This window comes from Azolla caroliniana, unplaced genomic scaffold (assembly GCF_043228905.1).
Source record: "Azolla caroliniana isolate FFs.n. ecotype wild unplaced genomic scaffold, voAzoCaro1.0.p SCAF_11, whole genome shotgun sequence".
NCBI classification, from domain to species: domain Eukaryota; kingdom Viridiplantae; phylum Streptophyta; class Polypodiopsida; order Salviniales; family Salviniaceae; genus Azolla; species Azolla caroliniana.
The window spans coordinates 6706507-6728075 of record NW_028230446.1 but is presented as its reverse complement, the minus strand read 5'-3'; positions in this window follow the sequence as shown (position 1 = coordinate 6728075).

The following is a 21569-nucleotide window of genomic DNA, read 5'->3' as shown; positions in this document are numbered from 1 at the left end:
AGCAGCTCCGGAAATATTTTGGGGAATACTCTCTGGCCAACAAGGCCTACCGGACATAGGGTGGTGAAGATCCACTCTTTCGAGGGATAGCTGGGTGCTCCATGAATTTGGACGTGTATACCCTCGACCCCCGTGCACGCCTCAGAACCGGGCCGGCTTAATCATAGCAACATATGAAGGCGAGAAGGTGGACTGGCCGGTACTGATTGCGGATGGCCTCTGTGCAGCCATCGACTCTGTCAGAGGCAAGGAGGGTCAGAAGATATGGACGGCAGTGGTGCAATGGCTCACCCTATTGGCGCCCCCTATCGAGCCCGTCAAGACCACAAAGCGGGGAAGAACAACCGATTCCCATCGTGATCAACACATCAACTCACAAAATCAATAATGATTCCTAAGAAAATTTGAAAACTCATCAACCTAAAAGAAATGGACGTGATCAACACACAACTCACAAAATCAACAAAAGGAACACACATACATACAAAAAAATAATTTGACGACCCAAATCATGTTACCGAAGTTCGTGAACCGACCGAACGGGAATGTTCGTGTCGATGAAGATTCGCTGACCGACGTAGATGTTCGAGTCAAGCGCTCCGATCGAGGGAGTCGATTGTTGATGTTACCAAAGTTCGTAAGTCGACAGAACGAGAATGTTCGTGTCACAAAAGAGTCGCTGACCGATGGAGATGTTCGAGTCAAGCGCTCCGATCGAGGGAGTCGATCGTTGATGATACCAAAGTTCGTAAGTTCACAAAACGAGAATGTTCGTGTCGCAGAAGAGTCGTTGACCAGCGGAGATGTTCAAGTCAAGCGCTCCGATCGAGGGAGTCGATCGTTGAGAGGATCGATGGAAATTCCGGTCGAAGAAAAATTATGATCAAGGCATGTGGGATCGACGTGCAAGGCACTCTCCCACGGGCGTGCCATATTGTGTTACCGTACGAGACGTACGTGTGATGGATAAGTGTGATAAGTGAGGGTGAAAGATTTAATGTGTTGATATGTATGTGTAATCTTATACGATTATGAGTGTGAATGTATGTGTGAGTGTGGTGGATACAAAGAGGTGTGAGTGAGTGGCTAGGTGTGAATGCCCAAGGGGCTTACACCCTTGTGGATCTACCCCTTTGTACCTATTTAACCCCTCATGGGGAATGAATGAATGGAAAAATAACCATTTCTCTCTCTCTCTCTCTCTCTCTCTCTCTCTCTCTCTCTCTCCCCTTACGTTGAACCCCCTTGGAAGGGGGGTGGAGCCATTCTAGGCACCACCCCCCACCCAACAATGCTTCTCAATGATTCTCAACATCTTCATGATCTCTCTTACCATCATAGTCTCCATCATCTTCATTATTACACCATGTCTATCTTCGTCATCGATAATCATCATTGCCATTAACCCTAACCCTAAAAACGTACAATACGGGGTTACCGCCACCCCAATTACGGACGGGCGAGGAAAAACGGCTGGCCATACGGAGTCGACATTTTTGTTTAGTAGAAGACATACTATACCACAAAGGCAATGCTGGCATTTGGAGGCGCGGAATACGGCAAGATGAGAAGGCCACGGTTCTACGCGAAGCCCATTGTGGTATGGCCGGAGGACATTACGTGGGAGATGTTACGGCCTGGAAAATATGGCAAGCGGGACTTTGGTGGCCGACGACGCAAAAAGATGCGTATGAATATTGCAGACAGTGCGATTTATGTCAACGACTAGGCCAACCTACGGAAGTCGCAAGGATGCCACACCAACCAGTGTTGCCACTGGAACCTTTCCAAAAGTGGGGGCTAGATTTTGTGGGACCTTTTACCCCAACGGCCGCTCGAACAAGCAATAAGTACATCCTGGTGGCCACAGATTACTGTACCAAGTGGGTAGAAGCGAAACCACTACGTGAGAATACCGGGGTAGTCACGGCGAAATTGCTTTACGAACACATCTAGTGTCGTTTCGGTTGCCCTATCGAGCTCATTAGTGACCAAGGGAGTCACTTCCTCAATACAGTCATCAACGAACTGACCCAACATTACGCCGTGGTTCACAAAAGAAGTACGTCGTATTACCCTTAGGCAAATGGCTTGGAGGAATCCACGAACAAAACCCTACAAACTATCCTCAAAAAGATAGTCAATGAGAACAAAACGGATTGGGATACCAAATTCCACAGCGCGCTGTGGGCATACCGTACCAGCTATAAGACTAGCATACACTCAACACATTTCCGGCTAGCATTTGTTCTGGAGGTCGTGATGCCAGTCGAATTCCAGGTACCCAGTTTACGGATTCAAGTACGAGCCCGGCTACCGGAGGGAAAATCCGAACAAGTACAGCTACAACAACTACTAGAACTAGGAGAAACAAGGTTACACAGTATGGCCATATTAGAGCATGAACAATGGTGGCACAAAGCATTCGTGGACCGACACCGGCATACGCGTGAAAAAGACTTTACGATTGGGAAAGCAGTATTAGTTTTTCAAACACGCATGGGGCATATGCCAGGAAAATTAAGATTCCGCTGGACAGGCCCGTACTGGATAGTGGGAGCAGAACAAGGCACGTTTCAACTTGGCACATTGGCCGGGGAAGTGTTACGCCAAAAAGTGAATGGGCTTCGCCTGAAACCTTATCTTGGACCTACCCCACCTAACCCATTCCTCGCCGGATAGGACAAAGCCGGAGAATCCACGGAGTAAGTAGACGGCCCCACTTGTATTATAATGTAAAAATTGTGTTGTATCTAACCGTTACGAAAAAAGAAAAAGAAAAAAAGAGAGAAGATAACGACGTTATTAAAAGGACTTAAGGCATGCACAGACTTCTAGGCCAAGAACACGCGGAACCACGATGGCTCACCGACCAATGAACCCTAGGCCACAAAAAGAAGGAAATAGAAGGTTTTCTACACAATATAGAAACCAACCTTCTAACTCTCATCGCTCTCATCGCTCCCCTTCCTCACCCTCTTCGCCATCCTATCACAGAGCCCAAGTTCGCCATAGCCAGCAATCCTCACCCATTAGCCACGAGCCGAATCCGACGATGCCGATACCCATTTTTGGCGCCTTGCGTTGATGGCTCGTGGAGAAACGCTTAGATGGATACATCTGAGTCGCCGAGGCACCTCCCCACCCTGAAGCCCTGGACATCGCTAGGAAGCTCAATATCGATAGGGTCACCAACACATCCGTCCGGAAAAAGCTTGACCTATCATCACTGGGTGAAAGGCACTTCAAAATCCCTCCTGTAGAATCTTTGCAGAGATATTTCGGTCCATATTCATCATCCGCCAAGGCATATAGAACGAAGGAGATCCTAGACCCCTTTTTCTGTGAAATCGCCAAGTTCCTGTTGGAGGTCGGATGCGTACATGTAAACGCATATGGGATGCCCAAGGACAAGGCATGTATCATCATTGATACCTTTGAAGGGCGCGCGGTCGATTGGGGGGTCATTACGGGGCTGGCGTTACGGGAAGGCCTGCACGTGTATCAAGGAGGCAAAAAGCTCAGGCCTATCATACAACAATATCTTACGATACTATTCCCAGCCCGAGGTCTGCCGGCACCATAGCATAGCAACCCCATGCCGCCGCCATCATCCGCAAAGCGAAGGTTAGTGGAGGTAGCCACCATGGAGTCCTTTCCTTCCATAACCCTAGCGGTTCCGCCTCACAATCCGCACATAGTGATGGATTTTCACGACATCGCATCTTACGATGATCTCGTACGAGTGCACTCTTGGGTATTCCCACCCATACGCGGACGAATTTCATCGCATCCCGTGTACTGGCGACAAAACCGGGGCTCGTTTTTGACATTTTGGTACGTGCTTCGAATGAGTTGCGGTACATACTTCCAACACCAGGATGTCGTTGTAGTATAGTGGTGAGGATTCCCGCCTATCAAGTGGGTGAACCGAGTTCGATCCCCGGCAATGGCGCGGAGGGCTATTCTGGGCCGAATCTGATGTCATCTCCTAGGGCATTGCTGCCTAGAATCCCGCACCGTGATGCACTCAGTGCTTTGCTCGCTCCCTAGGATCCTCTACCCCTCTCAAGGCAAATTACCATGTGGTGTACGTGGGTTGTTTGCGAGGCAGGGCGCAAATTACCATGATCTCGTTTGAGTGCACTCGCGGGAATACCCGCCCATACGTGGATAAATTTCGTTGCATCCGTTGTACATGAGACGACATTGGGCCTCGTTTTCGACCTTCCTGTCCATGGTCCGAAGGAATTGTATGGTGGATACTTCTAACATGTGGATGTCTTTGTATTATAGTGGTGAGTATTTCAGCCTGTCACGTGGGTGACCCGGTTCGATCCCCTACAACGGCACGAATGGCGGGGCGAATAAGATGTCATCTCCTAGGGCATTGCCACCTAGAATCCCGCACCGCGATGCATTCAGTGCTTTGCTCGCTCCCTAGCATCCTCTACCCCTCTCAAGGCAAATTACCATGTGGGGTACTTGGGTTGTTCGCGAGGGAGGGTGCAAATTACCATGATCTTGTCCGAGTGCACTCGCGGGTATTCCTGCCCATACGAGGACAAATTTCGTTGCATCCCTTGTACTAGGGACGACATCGGGCCTCGTTTTCGAGCTACCAACACATGGATGTTGTTGTATTATAGTAGTGTGTATGGGCGATGAAATTGGGCCTTGTTTTCGACATTCTGGTCTATGCTCGGAATGAGTTGTACGATGGATACTTCCTCCAACAAGATCTCGTCCAAGTGCACTCGCGGGTATTCCCGCCCATACGCGAATGAATTTCCTCACATACCGTGTACCGGCGACGAAACCGGGCCTCTTTCTCGACATTCCAGTTCATGGTCCGCATGAGTTGTACAATGGATACTTCTTCCATCACGAGGATGTCATTGTCATATAATGGTGAGTATTCATGCCTGTCATGCGGGTGACCTGGGTTCGATCCTCGGCAACGACGCGAAGGGCCGGGCGAATCCGATGTCATCTCTTATGGCATTGCCGCCGAGGATCCCTCACCACCATATGCTCAATGCTTTGCTCCCTCCCCCTGATCCTCGACCCCTTTCGAACCCTTGTGGGGTACAATGGGTCGTCCGCGAGGCGGGGCACATATTACCATGATCTCGTCCGAGTGCACTCGTGGGTATTCTAGCCCAGACGCGTACGAATTTCGTCGCATCCCGTGTACTCACGATGAAACTTGCGTCGTTTTCGATATTCCAGTCCAAGGTCCAAACGAGTTGTATGGTGGATACTTCCAACACCTAGATGTCATTGTAATATAGTGGTGAGAATTCCCGCCTGTCACGAGGTTAACCCGTTTCGATCCCCGTCAACGGCGCGAAGGGCAGGGTGAATCCAATATCATCTCCTAGGACATTGTCGCCTAGGATCACGCAGCTCTATATGCTCCATGCTTTGCTCACTCCCCAGGATCCTCTACCTCTATCGAACCCTTGAGGGGTATAGTGGGTCGTCCGCAAGGCAGGGTGCATATTACCATGATCTCGTCTGAGTGCACTCGCGGGTTTTCCCTCCTATACGATGATGAATTTCCTTGCATCCCCTAGACTAGCTATGAAACCGGGCCTGGTTTTCGACATTCCGGTCCATGTTCCGAACGAGTTGTACAATGGATACTTCCTCCAAAATGTTACCCGGACATGTGTAGAAGCATCAGAGTCGGGGTTGGATCGATGAGCCAGTAGTTTTCTGAAATAATAAATTACCGAATATTAAGTTAGTTATAAGTTGTGTAGTTCTTGCCGGTAAGGCAATATGTATTTCTTGATGAGAAAGCCTTTATGGTTACCTATAAAAGCAACTGAAAGGCATTGTAAAAAGGTTGTCTATTTTTAGTTAATATAGTTTTATTAGTTGTAGAACTCTGAGCACTTGTGTCAACATTTTATAACTCTATATGATGTTCTGCTATATCTATACTAACTAACAGAACCGATCACGATACATAATATCGTATCGTAGTACATGATTAACAAAGTCTAATCCATTCGTACTCTACAATTCTTTGATAGAACATTCGGACTATAACTCTCGTATATACTAGGTTTTTGGTGACGGAGTTGAGTGCCGACCGAACAACATAGTATAATTTTGGCATGCCTGGTTACATCTGCAATTAGTAGAGAATAAGTCGAATGGATGTTGTCGTCTGGTCCAGATAAACCAGTCGATCGTAAACGTCCTCGTACACGTTTGGTTACAAAGTGTGTCGAAGAGGATTGTATTGCAGTGTTACAACAAGAAACAAGTCAGAGGTGGTCTTCACTTCCCGACTTAACTGACAGTTAGTCAGATGGAGATCAATCAGAAGAGGTATCATTTTATGATATCTGGAGTGAAGACAATATGCCTTAGCCTTACTCAAAATTTCGAGAAGGCGCTGATGTAGAAGTGCATATTAGGGATTTCTTAACAACATGGGAAATAAACCAAGGAGCTCAGCGACTATCGGCCACAGCAGAGGATAAGTCTAAAATAGTTGAGTTTGTTTTGTCATTAGATGGCCAGTCGGCAAATTGGTTTGCTCGGAATGGTTTCCGAGCTCAAAATTTCGAGAAGGCGCTGATGTAGAAGTGCATATTAGGGATTTCTTAACAACATGGGAAATAAACCAAGGAGCTCAGCGACTATCGGCCACAGCAGAGGATAAGTCTAAAATAGTTGAGTTTGTTTTGTCATTAGATGGCCAGTCGGCAAATTGGTTTGCTCGGAATGGTTTCCGAGCGTTCGAAACATTTGAACAATTAACCAAAAAATTTCTTCAATTGTTTCGAAACAGATTCCTCAGAAGGATCTGATAGCTCAATTTTATGCATTGTATCAAGAAGCCAATGAAAACGGTGTCACAATTTGTCATTCGATTTCAGAATCTACAACTACAAATTTCTAGGCCAATTCCGGATCACAAACTAAAGGATATCTTTCTAGAGGCAATTCGTGAACCACTACGAACAACACTAGTGGTGTTCGATTTCCGAAATTAGTCAATTGAGCAAGTGATTGATAAGGCCATTGCTATGGATCGAAATCCAAAAAATGTAAGAAGTATGGATATGTCAGCATTGCATCATACTTTGCCAACTATGGAAGAGTTACAGTTTCGCCAAGCAATACAATGTACTGCTTGTTTGAATACGGGGCATTCGACAATCGAGTGTAGTTTACGTACACATTGCACAATCTGTCACTCTAAGGCCCATTCAATAGAATGATGTGAATATAATTTGCTTAACAAAGCAACAGCGCCGGTACGGTAAATTTTTCCGGAAAATGGCTACCAAGATAACCGTAATAGGTTCAATAATAGGTATCAGGAGGATGACTAGTATGATAATCAGAATTATTCGGAAAAGCGACCGAATAATGACTGGAATGAATATAGGAGAAATGATAATCAAGGTCCAACACAAGAGGACGCCCGACAATATGATTATCGACAGAATCGAGATCAAGATTTTTCAGCACTACAGGATAACAGTCGTCAACAGCAACAAGGAGGTCGTTATCAGAATAAACAAAATCGACCCAACAACAAAATATTCTATAAGCCAAAAGTGTCACGGCAATTTCAACATGATTCTCAAAGAGAAAATCCGGATGGATGTCCCCAATATGAACAGGGTGAAGGCAGTGGATCATTCACTCCTAACTGCTATATTTGTAGGAAAGATGGACATTATGCAAATCAATGTTCGTCTAAAACCAAAGGAAAAGCACCTATCGTTACTATGGTGATACCGGAAATTCAGCACGTCACTACCAGAAGTAAAGGTAAACAATCAGAATGGGAAATCCAAGAAGTTGTTAGAAAAGTAGCCAAGGAATGGGTGGAAGAAACTAATAAAAATAATATGTCAAGGATGCTGCAGGACAATGAGATAAACCACGTTGTCGTGAAGATCCATCACTACGCGCGGATCGCGAGGCGGAACCACTAGGGTTCTAGACCGGAAGGGTTGAAGTTCACACCAAGCTTAGCGAGAAAGTATTTAGGATAGATTGAAAGAGAGAAAGAGATTAAGATTAAACGCTTGACTTAGATTGAGAAAGATTGATATGGCCAAAAGAGAGATATTGAGATTAAGATTTTAATTCTTGATTTAAGAAACAAGATATATCATCAATGAATTTTCTTCTCATTAATTTCTTAGTTCATACATGGATCCATAATACATTTTCATCCATCCTTTTATAGATGCCCCCATGCATATGATGCATGTTTGCCATTTGGCGCTCGTGTATTACATGTGGTGCATGATAACCATGTCACTCATTTTAGCTCTCATACATAAGAATTTACATGTAAAAGTACGATGATAGAAATATAATTTCAACTAAATATCTTGACTTAGTGGTAAGCTAATTGACTCCTAACTTGGAGGTGCAAGGTTCGAATCCTATATACTTGTCCTCCTTGTATATGTATATATATATATACGGCTGGTTCGCCGGATGCCGGTGCGCCACCGGCTCGCCGACTCCGTCGGATGTCCGCTTGTCAGCTGCCACTGGATCATGGGATCCATCGCCGGTCCGGTACCTTTGCGAGTGGCTAGGCCACCTCCACTCTTAGTTCAAGTTACCTTGAACTCTCTATGCTCCACACATAGACACAAAGATAATAGCTTTTGCTCTACCTTATATATGATGAGAGTCGTATTTGTCGTGCCTATATGGGATATCTCACAATTTTCTCCTTTCCTTTCACAAACTTTATACCCTCATATCTTGACATCTACTTGTCCGTTTCTCGTGTAATAAAGTGCATTCGAAAGCTCTTGAAGACCTCCATCATTTTGTACTTAGATATTTAACTTATTTAAAATTTTATCTTCACTATTATTGTTTTATGTGATTCATACTCAATTTTGTACGTTTTATGTGATTTTCACACCATTGCCGAAAATCTTCACGACATCCACCCCCACCAAACCGCATGTCCTCCGGTACGTGCCAAGAAGAGAGAAAATGAGATTTCGGCTACAGTGATCAATCAGATTCCTCCATGTCTTCATTTATATCCGCCCTATTATGTTCATCGTCGAGGTGATCGAGGTCAGGATCCTCGTCTTGTGTTTTCTTGAAAATCTTTACTCTTTTTCCCGCAATGGGTACGGCCAACCTTGATCCGTCTAGCTCCGCAAGGTGGTATGTGGCATTATCGTTGGCACTTGTCACCACATACGGCCCGAACCATCTTCTTGCGAACTTTCTTGTTGTATTGTGTTGATTGTCAAGGCTACTATCGTAAACCAAAACCCAATCTCCTTCTTTAATCTTCCTGGGACGAAGTCGATGCGTGTTGTCGAACTCAACTTTGTTCTTTACTCGGGCTGCCTCCATCATCTTGCGCTTTTTCTAGATCTTGAGGTCTTCTTTCAAGTTGCCTTATTCGTGCCGCTAATAACTCTTCTCGGCTCATCTCGTTCTCCCACGGTATCGCTACCCATGAGGCGATCGTCCTTTCGATGGGCATTACTGGCTTTTGTCCATACATAAGCTCCGTCGGCATATACCCTGTCACCGAGCTGTGTGTCGTTCTGTCCGCCCACAAGGCATAGGGTAATAGTCGTGGCCAATTCCCGACTCAACCGTTGCATGCCCGTACGATGGCTTTGACGATAGGTCCATGCCCTCGCTCGATCTTCCCATTCGCTTCCGGATTGTAGGTAGTCGTGAGGGAGAGCTTCACGCCTAGTCGTTCGAAGAGCTCCGTCGCTTCGTGCGCATCCAACTCCCCTCGGTTTGCCACTATCTTCCCCACAAATCCGTATCAGCAAACAACCTCTTCAAGTAGAAATTTGCAAATGGTTGATGTCATCTTATTTGTCAAGGCTCGTCCTTCCACTTGATTTGTCAAGTCTTCCCTTGCCAACACTAAGTACTTCATTTGTCCCACTCTCATTGGCATTGAGACCAGATCCACCATCCATTTGAAGTGTATGGTGAGTGGGTATGTCGGCTGTAACTCATCACGATGACGTATATTTGAATATATTTGGCAAGTTTCGCATGTGGACACGAAATGGAGTACATCTTTGTACATGCTTGGCCACCAGTACTTCTCCTTCAACTTTTCGAACGTCGCCCATGTTCTTCTATGACTTGCCCAAGCACTCTCGTGGAATTCGGTCCTCAACGTCTCTTGCTCTTCTTTCTTCACCACCACTCGACGTGGTATTCTTGTCCTTCTTTTTGGATGTCGCCAAAGGAATCCTCCCTTCAAGTAGTATCGGTAAGCTTCCTTCCGGATTCGTAGGGCCTCCTCCTTTGTCAACGAAGCATTTGTCGTCAATGTTCTTAGGAATCTACCAATCAGTAACCACTCTCCTTCGTACTCGTTCTCGTTGAAGGCGTGGAGGGTTTGCGTGTCTTGGTCTTCCGCCGACAATTGAGCCATCTTGAAGAAGTCGAGGGCGACTTCTTCATCTTCCGAAAACATGTCACTTCCATTTTCAAATCTTGCCCTCAACAACATGTTAGCCATGGCATTCTTCTTCCCTGCAATGTGATGGATCTCTGGGTTTAGAGACTTGATGTAGGCGATCCACCTTAGCATAGCAAGATCGGGGATCGCACATCCCGAGACCATTCCGAGAATTGGGAGACAATCTGTCTCTATTATCACTTCTGACCCGATCAGGTAATCTTTGTCCATCTTCATTGCCGACACAATACCCCAAAGTTCCCGCTTGACTTGGGCATATCTTTGTTGCCGTTCGCTGAGAATCTTTGCTCCGAACCGGACGACATATTGCGCATTATCTTCTCCTTCTTGATTGATGACCCACCCGATTCCGGTTGGGCTCGTATCTATGGTTACGTAAATCGGCTTCCCTTCGGCATAGTCGGCCTTCCTTAGTGCCGGAGCTTCAAGAAGCAATTTCTTCAATCTTCGCATCACATTTGTGTGCTCGTCTCACCATTCGACCTTCATTCTTTTCTTTAGTAGTCCATATAACGGTTTGGCGACATGAGCGTAGTGCGGAATCCAGATATGATAAAATGTGCATGCTCCAAGGAACCTTCTAACCTCCGTTTGGTTTTCGCATTCTTCTTTCATGTCCTGGATTGCGTCCACTTTGGATGGCGAGGGCTTCCAGCCGTATGCTCCACACAAGTGACCTACCACCAAGATCTCTGGTTGCCCGAATGCGAATTTTTCTCCCGAAAATGTCAAATTCGCATCTTCAAGCCTTTGAAACACCTTCTCGCAATCTTTCATATGATCCGCAACGAACTTTCTACAACCTTCCTTATCTTTCAATTCATCTTTCTCCTCATCCGAACATCCTTTTATCGGAATATCATCCAAGAATGGCATCGTGATGTCCGGGATGCAATCCTTGAAGACTTTATTCATGGCACTCACCGTATGAGCCACCGAGTTCGTTGCACCTTGGGGTAAGGTACACATCCACACAAGCCCGATCGGAGTCCTCATGGTTGTAATGTCCCGACTGTTGATCGCCAATTGGAATTGGTCATATCCAGAGTAGAGATCGCCAATGGAGTAGATGGTTCAGCCCACAAACGCTTCAGCAAATTCGTCCACGCTCGGACCAATTTCGGCATTTCGAATTGTCACCTTGTTGACGGGTTGAAGATCTTGGATGAATTGCAATGATCCATTCTTCTTCGGCACCATGAACCACCTATTGGAATAAGGAGCATTCGATGGTTCTAGAATTCCCATACTCACCTTCTCCTTTAAGAGGTCGATCAGCTTCGGAAGGTGTGCTCTCGGAACCGGTATCAGTTTCAAATTCCAAGGCACATGAGGCACCGTGAAGATCACCATCGGCTCTATAACCTTTGGGTCGGCACATCCGATTTCTCTGGGGAAGAATGTGAAAGCCTTCCCATGTCTCTCAAGCATATCGCGAAACATTCGCTCCTCTTTAGGGAGAAGGAAATCCTCCCTTCCAACTCATAGCTTCCCCTTTGTCTCTTTGGTGAAGACATGACCTATCATCTTCGGATCTCTTAAGCTTGGATCGTTAGCGACTTCCTTCACCTTTTGCCAGCTATCTTCCAGTAGCGGAACCGAAACTGGCTTGATCTTCTTATCCACCGTTTTATATTTCGTGTTGATGTCAGCTTCATCAAGATGCCACGACGGTATTCATCGATGATAGCATACATGTTGATAGAGTTAATCGAAATCACGTAATGATCATGAAGATAGCTCAAGTCCATGACTTCCTCGATTACGCCGATGGTGTCGTTAAATGAGGCTTCTTCCATAATATGAGTCACGAACTCTCCTTCTTCTATGATGTTCTCTTTTTTCAACATCTTCTTGAATTCTTGTATCCGACGCTTGTCCTTCTTGTTGGGTAGTACTAGTTTACATGCGCCACTAGGTGTGACACATGTCGCTTCTCCTCGCAATCCACACACTCTTCTTTCTTGTGGGGTCTTCTGATTGCTCGGACTATTTGTGCCCCATGCTTTAATAGTCCGCTCTAAAAAACCGAGGATTCGCCTCCGAGACTATCTCGATTCCTTTCATGATTGGCTCGCACCGTTAGGATTTGGACCGATCTTTGGTTGTCAAGACTCTTTATTCGTGCGAAGGCTGCTCCATTATCGAACACTTTGGTCTCCATCCGAGATGATGTGATATACGGTTGCCCTAGGATGACATGATGTGACGTTGATTCTTGTACGAAGAAGTGTTGATCCTTCTCCACATCCCCGATCGTGACTTTGACATTGGGACAAGCTCCGTACAAGTCCTCCGTAGACTTTGTTGCCGCGCGAATCTTCCATCCGTGGTTTGTATTGATTGGCCATCTTCCTTTTTTGTAGAAGTCGGTTGACATGAGGTTGATCTCCGAGCCATGGTCGATCAAAGCTACCACTGTCTCTTTCTTCTCCCCGATCTTCACCGGCATCTCCGTTGTCGCTCGTGCCCAATGAGGTCGAGTATAGTTGTTGTCCACCATATCTTCATCGACTTCGTCTCTTGCCATCGTTATGGCATTCGTTTTTGCTTTTTGCGGCTTCTCTTCTTCCTCGTTCGATTGCTGTCTTTTTCTCTTTACATGGTCCACGATGCAATTCCCTCAAGGACAAAGTCACGTGGCTATCAAGAACTCGTTCTCCGAGAATCTTCTTTAGGTCCGTCGTCTGCTCTATGTCCGACCTTAGCTTATAGGTAGGCATAGTCCTTGTTCTCCGAGGGGGGTCTTCGACACCAACCTTCACGGGCCGAACCGTTTCTTCAACTCGTATGCTCGGCTCCCCTTTTCGGCTTGATTCTCGTTCCTCCGTTTGTAAAGGTCGACTCGTCTCCGCATCGTCCTTCTTTTTCGCATTCCTTGTTTTATGTCTTTTTGATGGTCCTTGCTCTTCTATTCTTTTTCTCTTTTCTTCGACGAACACCACATGGTTGTCGCACATCACCTCCGCGATCCGACCACCCGGTTATGCTTTGCACGCTTCGGTCCGCAAGCTCTACCTTGTTCAATGTAACCTTCCCCATTTTCTCATACTCGAGAACGGAAGACCAAAACTTGGCTCCCACTTTCGCAGCTTCATTTCTGTCTTTCCTGACTCTTATTCCGGCCGACACAGCATAGTGCATCACATCCACATGAGTCGCATCGGCATCCTCCATAGATTTCTTCATTCCTCCTCTTCCGAAATTCACCCGTAGGGGTCTTCTAGTCTCGCTCGAGCAGATCATGTTGTCATCTATGTACACGATATTTTGTCGGGTCGCCTCTCGAAGGCTCGCGCAATCCCTTCTCATGTGGTCCATGCTATCGCACCACACGCGTCTAAAGGGTTCTTTTCCTTTGGGCCCGGAAGATTCATGTTGTCTAGCGTGACCACCTCAAACTTCTTCACCAGCTCTTCAATGATGTTGTCATCAATCTTCTTTTCTTCTGGGCTGCTTTGTTTGGGCGGCTCAGCTACTTTCGGTTGTCTTGTTTTCTCCGCAACAGTCGATCCTGCCAAGTCGGTGTCATCAACCCACTGACGACGCTTGTCGAGCCTATTGCATGCCCGCTTCACCGCGATCCAGTCCGCTACGAGCCTATTTGCTTCGGTATCATCTTCGAGAAGAGTCCCCAACTCCCGTCTATCCTTAATGTCCACGACCTTCAAGAAGTACAAAGTCCTGTCCTCTTCAAGCAACACTTGGTCCGTGTTGGGGAGACGACTAAACATCTGGTCGAATTCGTCGTACACCCTCGAGGCGCTCATCTTCTTATTCTTCTTCTCTATCCACTTCATCAGGGCATGTCGAGTCATCCTCGTTGAGTCTTCAGTCGCGAACTCCGCTAGTATCGTTTTCTTAAACTCGAACCATGTTGTCTTACCTTCTTGAAGATCGATGACGCGTCTTTGGATGTTGTTGGAGACAACTCTCTTGAAGCTTGCGATTTGACATGCTTCGGACACGTCCCTCTGATTCATCTCCCTTCTATATGTGTCAAGGAACTTCGTAACGTTCCATCCATCGAATTGGCCCTCGAGCTCTACGACATGATCAACAGCCTTCTCCACACTCGCATCATTGTCCCGAGATCTCATCATTTGCTCGACGCTTAGCATCATCCTTTTGAGCTCTCACGCTTGATTGCTTGACGATGCCATCTCCAAGTATTGGTTGATCCTCGACTTGATCCTTCCTACCGCCTCTATCACGTCAAGTTCACCACTTAATTATGTCGTGAAGATCCGTCACTAGGCACAGATCGCGAGGTGGAACCGCCAGGGTTATGGACCGGAAGGATCAAAGTTCGCACCAAGCTTAACGAGAAAATATTTAGGATAGATTGAAAGAGAGAAAGAGATTAAGATTAAACGCTTGACTTAGATTGAGAAAGATTGATATGGCCAAGAGAGAGATATTGAGATTAAGATTTTAATTCTTGATTTGAGAAACAAGATATATCATCAATGAATTTTCTTCTCATTAATTTCTTCATTCATACATGGATCCATAATACATTTTCATCCATCCTTTTATAGATGCCCCCATGCATATGATGCATGTTTGCCATTTGGCACTCGTGTATTACATGTGGTGCATAATAACCATGTCACTCATTTTAGCTCTCATGCATAAGAATTTACATGTAAAAGTACAATGATAGAAATATAATTTCAACTAAATATCTTGGCTTAGTGGTAAGCCAATTGTCTCCTAACTTGGAGGTGCAAAGTTTGAATCCTTACTTGTCATATATATTTATTTATCTAGTCGCTGCCGGACGTCGGTTCCGCCGGATCACCGGCTCTATCGTTGGTCCGGTTTTGGTCGACCAAAACCTTTACAAGTGGCTAGGCCACCTTCACTCTTAGTTCAAGTTACCTTGAACTCTATATGCTCCACACATAGGCACAAAGATAATAGCTTTTTCTCTACCTTATATATGATGAGAGCCGTATTTGTCATGCCTATGTGGGATATCTCACAGTTTTCTCTTTTCCTTTCACAAACTTTATACCCTCATATCTTGACATCTAGTTGTCCATTTCTCATGTAATAAAGTGCATTCGAAAGATCTTGAAGACCTCCATCATTTTGTACTTAGATATTAAACTTATTTAAAATGTTATCTTCACTATTATTGTTTTATGTGATTAATACACGTTTTATGTGATTTTCACACCATTGCCGAAAATCTTCACGACAACATTAATGAACTACCCAAAGCAATGGTAGTACAGGAACATGAGGAAGCTTGGAAAATCTTGGCTGATTGCCAAGTGTCATTACCCTTGATAGGATTTCTGAAATTGGTTCCACAGGTTACGGAGAAAGTGACAACTTTGATTGCCTAGAAAGGGATAAAATAGATAGCAGTTAATTATAGTCAACCAAGTAATAGTCCGACAATTATGGATGAGCAGAATCCATCAATAAGAGTGATAATCCATGGCCAAGAAATAGATGGCGCTATTGTAGATGGTGGATCAAGAGTACGGCGCGACCGATCGGATTAATTAGGCAATCAGATGTCGTTTTAGGTGGTCACAGTTTTCAAATATCAGTAGTAGTGCTTCATTTGGAGGCTCCTGGAGCATATCCTTTGCGATTAGGGCGTCCATGGTTAAAGACGGCCAATACTAAGCAAATTTGGAGTTAGAATTTATTAACATTTCGAACAGGAAAACATAAAATTCAGGTATCCACCCAAAATAAGATTACTACCAGTAGACAATGTCTGGCGGTTCATGTAGAAGTAGTCAATATGATGGAGGGATTAGATGAAGCTGAGGAGAATAATTACTTTAATGATAACCCAAGATTTATTCCCTTGTTCGAGGTCGACATATTACAAGCTCCTACATCATATGTTGACACACATGATGACTTACCAATTGATGATCAAACGATGAAAGAAATCCGCCTTCAGCAGGAAGCTACGAAAAAGGAAACGAAAGTATCGCAACTAGTTCAAGCTTCGGCATTGGAGGAGGTCAATTTAGCTAATGAAGACATCACGATCTCGTGATGTTGCGTGTCCAATGGGAGAAATTGTGAAATAGTGTAATTCCGCGCACATTACACAAATGATTATAAATATGAAAATTATCCTAGGGCCTAGTGGCATTCAAGTGCATATAGAGGGGTGCAAGCAAGATTTGAACCTTGCACCTCCAAAATAGGGAATATTTATCTTGCCATTAAGGCTACTACCAAGTACTTTAAACATTTTATACTTTAAAGGAATAGGAAAACAACCATACAAAACCGTGTGCACAAAACCATGTTCCAAGCCCATGGTTTTGTGCATGCCACAAGAAACACCATGTGCCCAAAAACCATGGGTCCAAGCCCCTGGTTTTGTGCATGTTAGAAGCATGGATAGACCTATAAAAACCCTTGTAAGGCTTCTGTGAAGGGGGGCCTCATTATGTGATATCACCATCAATATAAAATTCTTCTTATAAATATACTTCTTATTGTTCTTCTTCTTTTACCATCAATCAATATTATTATACTTATTATAATTGTCAATCTTTGAATCTTTTCAAAATGTGACATTGGTTTCCTCGACTCCTATCCACATCATCAAATCTTTTCAACAAGTTCACGAACGTCCTCTCCGGACTAAGACCCCGGTGGTTCCACTCAAGCTAACGCAGGCACACGCATCTTCGCGACATCATTTGCTGAACCCGATGTGAAGAGCGCAGGGAAGGATGAAGATGGACGAGGAATATCTCATGGAGGCAATGTCAAAGATGATAATGAAATATTCAAGAGAAGGGAAAAGACGAGATGTGGCCCAACAAGTTGTCGGAAGCGTGGTCAAGCGAGTCGGCTATTTCGACGGGGGCATACTCCAAAATTTTCTAGACACCTACAATGCCGAGATGGATTCAAGAGGTATGAATGAAGCTATGAGGCTAGAGTACTTTCGTCGGGTGGTGCCTGAAATGATCTACAAAGAGGTAAAAAAGCTTCGAGAAGATCATGATTCGTGGGTGACTTTCATAGAGGCTCTATTGAAGGCATATGGCTACGAGAGACCGAAGAGACAAGGTCGGCGTGAGTTTGACTAGTGGGTGGCATCGGTGAAGACCCACCAAGATGCGACACAAGCATTCCTAGACTTCGAGCGTCATTTTTCTCAACTGTCGGAGCAGGAACAAAGATTGGTGGGGGTGGATAAGGTCTTGTTGTTCCTGAAGTCGGTCGATCGAAGGGAAAGGATGGCCATTCGACTCAAACTCGAAGAAGATTATGGTGCAAATGGCCTCACTGAGGATTGGAGAAAAGTGGAAAGTGTATGCCGACTACATGATAAGAGAAAGATGAGATTCTCATCGGCAACAACACAACCCACGAGGGATGGTGAAAGGAGGACGGGATGCGACTACACACAACCACGTAAAGAAGAAAGCTTGAAGAGGGAAGGTTCGATGGTACTCAACATAGAGGCCTTCATAAAGGAGGCATATGAGAGTTTAAAGGTGCAAGTCAAGGCCAAAGAGAAGCCTAGAATGGAGCCAAAACCGAGGCAATTGGTGATCAAGGAAGAGGAGATCTCCCGACAAATGCGGACTAATGATACGACCAATACAAAGGCCCAGGTTCGGTACGACAATACCACGGGATAATGTGTGAAACAAGCCACCTTCTCGACTTACGAAGGAATGACGGTCAAGAGAAAGGCAAAGACTCGAGAGTGGGAAATGTTGCTTTAAGAGTGGACGAGCATTTCGGAACAGATGTTGTGTCCGAAATATCGAGTGATGAAGGTGCAAGCATGAGCAAAGCTTGCGTGATCGAGGGATGTAAAGAGTGCGAGGTCGACGTGATTGAGGTCGTAGCCATGAAGAACAACATCGAGTCGCAGATAGTGCTATGGAAGAGTTCACGGCGGATGACCGTGTTGAGACTTTCCCAACACTTGATCTAGAGACTTGGGTAGTTGCGTCCGAGAGCCAACATGAGATCCAAGAGACGGAAAGTGGTGGGGAAGCAAATATTGAAGACAATGCGAATAACAACGTTCAGCAAAAGGTGGCTATGGATGAGAAGACGGTGACCGATGGTGCCGAGGTTCTCCCCACAATTGTTCTTGAGACTTCGGCAGTTGTGCCCGTTTGCCAACGTGAGACCGGAGAGACGAAAGGTGGCGGCGAGGAGATGAGGGTCGAAGCCATCACATATGGAGGAACAATGGCCAACAAGGAGGCCAAGAACAAAGCTACAATAGAGTTCGATGACGAGCTAGAGAGCGGCAAGAAAGGAAGAACTGGAAGACAACCCAGATGGAAGATGACGCGGTTGGTATTCCAACCTGAACGAAAGCCAACCCGGACGGGAAGTGATCAATCGGGCCCGACCCACCTGAAACCCGGATGGAAGCTGTTCTTCTGAGTCTGATTCAGCCGAATGCAAATACGGACGAAGGCCGACCAAGCAAGAATTTGATTGGTCGAAACCGATCCAGACAGAAGTTGAGCTAACCTAGCCGTAAGTTGAAGCAAACAAGCCGCGACACCCGGTCGAAGCTGCTGAGCATGAGGAAATGCAAGCATGACACAAGCAAGGTCGATCGAAGGAAGTTTGATGACCAAGGAGATGGTTGGGATGAAGGCGGCATGTGTACGATGCATGAAGGGTTAAGCTCAGGTGGAGCAAAAAGGGCTATGCCAAGTGGTCATGGCAATGCGAAGGGCGAGCGACAATTGTTTGGGTGGAAGGAATGCATGTGCTCAAAATGGAGGAAAAAGGCCATCGCAAGCGAGGCGTAAGAAAGAAAGTAATCAAAGGCCAACCACCTTTGAGGATGTGCAATTTGGTGGGGGTGGATGTTGTGATGTTGTGTGTCAAATGGGAGAAATTGTGAAATAGTGTAATTCCGTGCACATTACACAAACGATTATAAATATGAAAATTATCCTAGGGCCTAGTGGCATTCAAGTGCATATAGAGGGGTGCAAGCAAGATTTGAACCTTGCACCTCCAAAATAAGAAACATTTATCTTACCATTAAGGCTACTACCAAGTACTTTAAATGTTTTATACTTTAAAGGTATAGGAAAACAACCACACAAAACCGTGTGCACAAAACCATGTTCCATGCCCATGGTTTTATGCATGCTACAAGAAACACTGTGTGCCCAAAAACCATGGGTCCAACCCCATGGTTTTGTGCATGTTAGAAGCATGGATAGACCTATAAAAACCCTCATAAGGCTTGTGTACAGGGGGGCCTCATTATGTGATATTACCATCAATATAAAATTCTTCTTATAAATATACTTCTTATTGTTATTCTTCTTTTGCCATCGATCAATATTATTATACTTCTTATAATTGTCAATCTTTGAATATTTTCAAAATGTGACATTTGTTTCCTCGACTCCTATCCACATCATCAAATCTTTTCAACAAGTTCGTGAACTTCCTCTCCGGACTGAGACCCCCGGTGGTTCCGCTCAAGCTAACCCACGCACGCGCATCTTCGCGAGAACGCTTGAACAAAAAACAATACTGATAGCCAAGGAAATGTTGATAGCTGACAAACAATGATTAATCGGCTTACTCAAATAGTATAAAGATATCTTCGTTGGTCCTTCGAAGACATGAAAGGGCTGGATCCAGCCTTTTGTCAACACCAAATTAATCTCCACAAAGATGCAAAGCCAGTCCAACTGATTAAGGTCGGGTTCATTTGTCCCATAAAAAAGGCTATATGGCTGAGTCCGATCGTAGTTGTGCCGAAGAAAAACGGCAAAATTCGGGTGTGTGTCGACTATCGGAAACTTAATGCAACAACAATAATAGATGCGTTTCCATTACCGTTTACAGATGGAGTATTGGATGCATTAGCCGGTCATGAAATGTACAATTTCTTGGATGGCTTTAGTGGATATAATCAAGAAAGAATGCACCCCGATTATCAAGAAAAGACAACCTTTGTCACTGAATGGGGAGTATTTGTGGCGATCGTAATAATGTTTGGGTTAAAAACTGCTCCAACCACATTTCAAATAATAATACAAGAAAATTAAGATGATTACTATTGAGAGACAAGCTCAACATCGGCCGGATCGGCTGAGCAAGCCGAGGACCGGATCGGTTGGGACCGATCAGTTAGGCCGAACCGGTGCGTAAAATTGATACCCAAACCGGTGCCTAACGAGAGGCCGTATCAGTGCGTAAACTGAAAGGCCGTAAGAGAGATATTCCTCGTAAGGAATAGTTTTGGGAGTAAGTGTTGAGGCTCATTTATGAGCAGTCAAGTACTGTTAGTACTTGTGTCAGCCCGATTGTCAGGGCTTGTATAAAAGGTGCTCAGTGAGCAGGGTGCATGTACAGAGAGTTAGTATTTTTTGAATTGGGTTCTTTGTGTGTTCTCTCCCTGTCTCTCCCACGTACTGTGTATACTCAAGCTCTCCATTAAACTTGCATATTTTCTATGGGTTTGGTTTTCTATTGCTTCCGCACATAATCTTTTACATGGTATTAGAGCACGAGGGTTGAGAACCTCTACAACCGACATAGCTTGAAAGAAAAACCAACCAAGAAGAACTGGTAAAACTGATGGATAGAGCATGGCTAGCTCGCTTCCGATGGAGAAGCTCGACAGAAACAACTACGCGTCTTGGTCTTACAAGATGCACCAGTACCTGCACGGACACGGTTATTGGAGCTATGTTGATGGAACAAATGACACAACACCCGATTCGACACACAAAGACTTCCCAGCGTGGAAACAATCGGCGAGCAGAGTGTTGTACTGTTTCACGTCTTGTGGGGGCGAACAATTATTAAGCTACATTCGGGATGCAAAATCGCCGAAGGATGCGTGGGAAAATCTGAAGAAGATCTTCGCCGCGAGCACCATAGGCAGGAAGCTTCAGCTCCGACAGGAGTTGAGCAACCTATGACAACGCGATTTGTCGGTGGCTGACTATACCTCGAAGATCAAGGACATATGCGACTCCTTAGCTTTCATCGATGTGAACATCGAGGAAAGGGAGATGGTCCAGGTCTGTCTCGGGGGTTTGGCGTTAAAGTTCGGAGCATTCTGAACTGCTATATGTACACG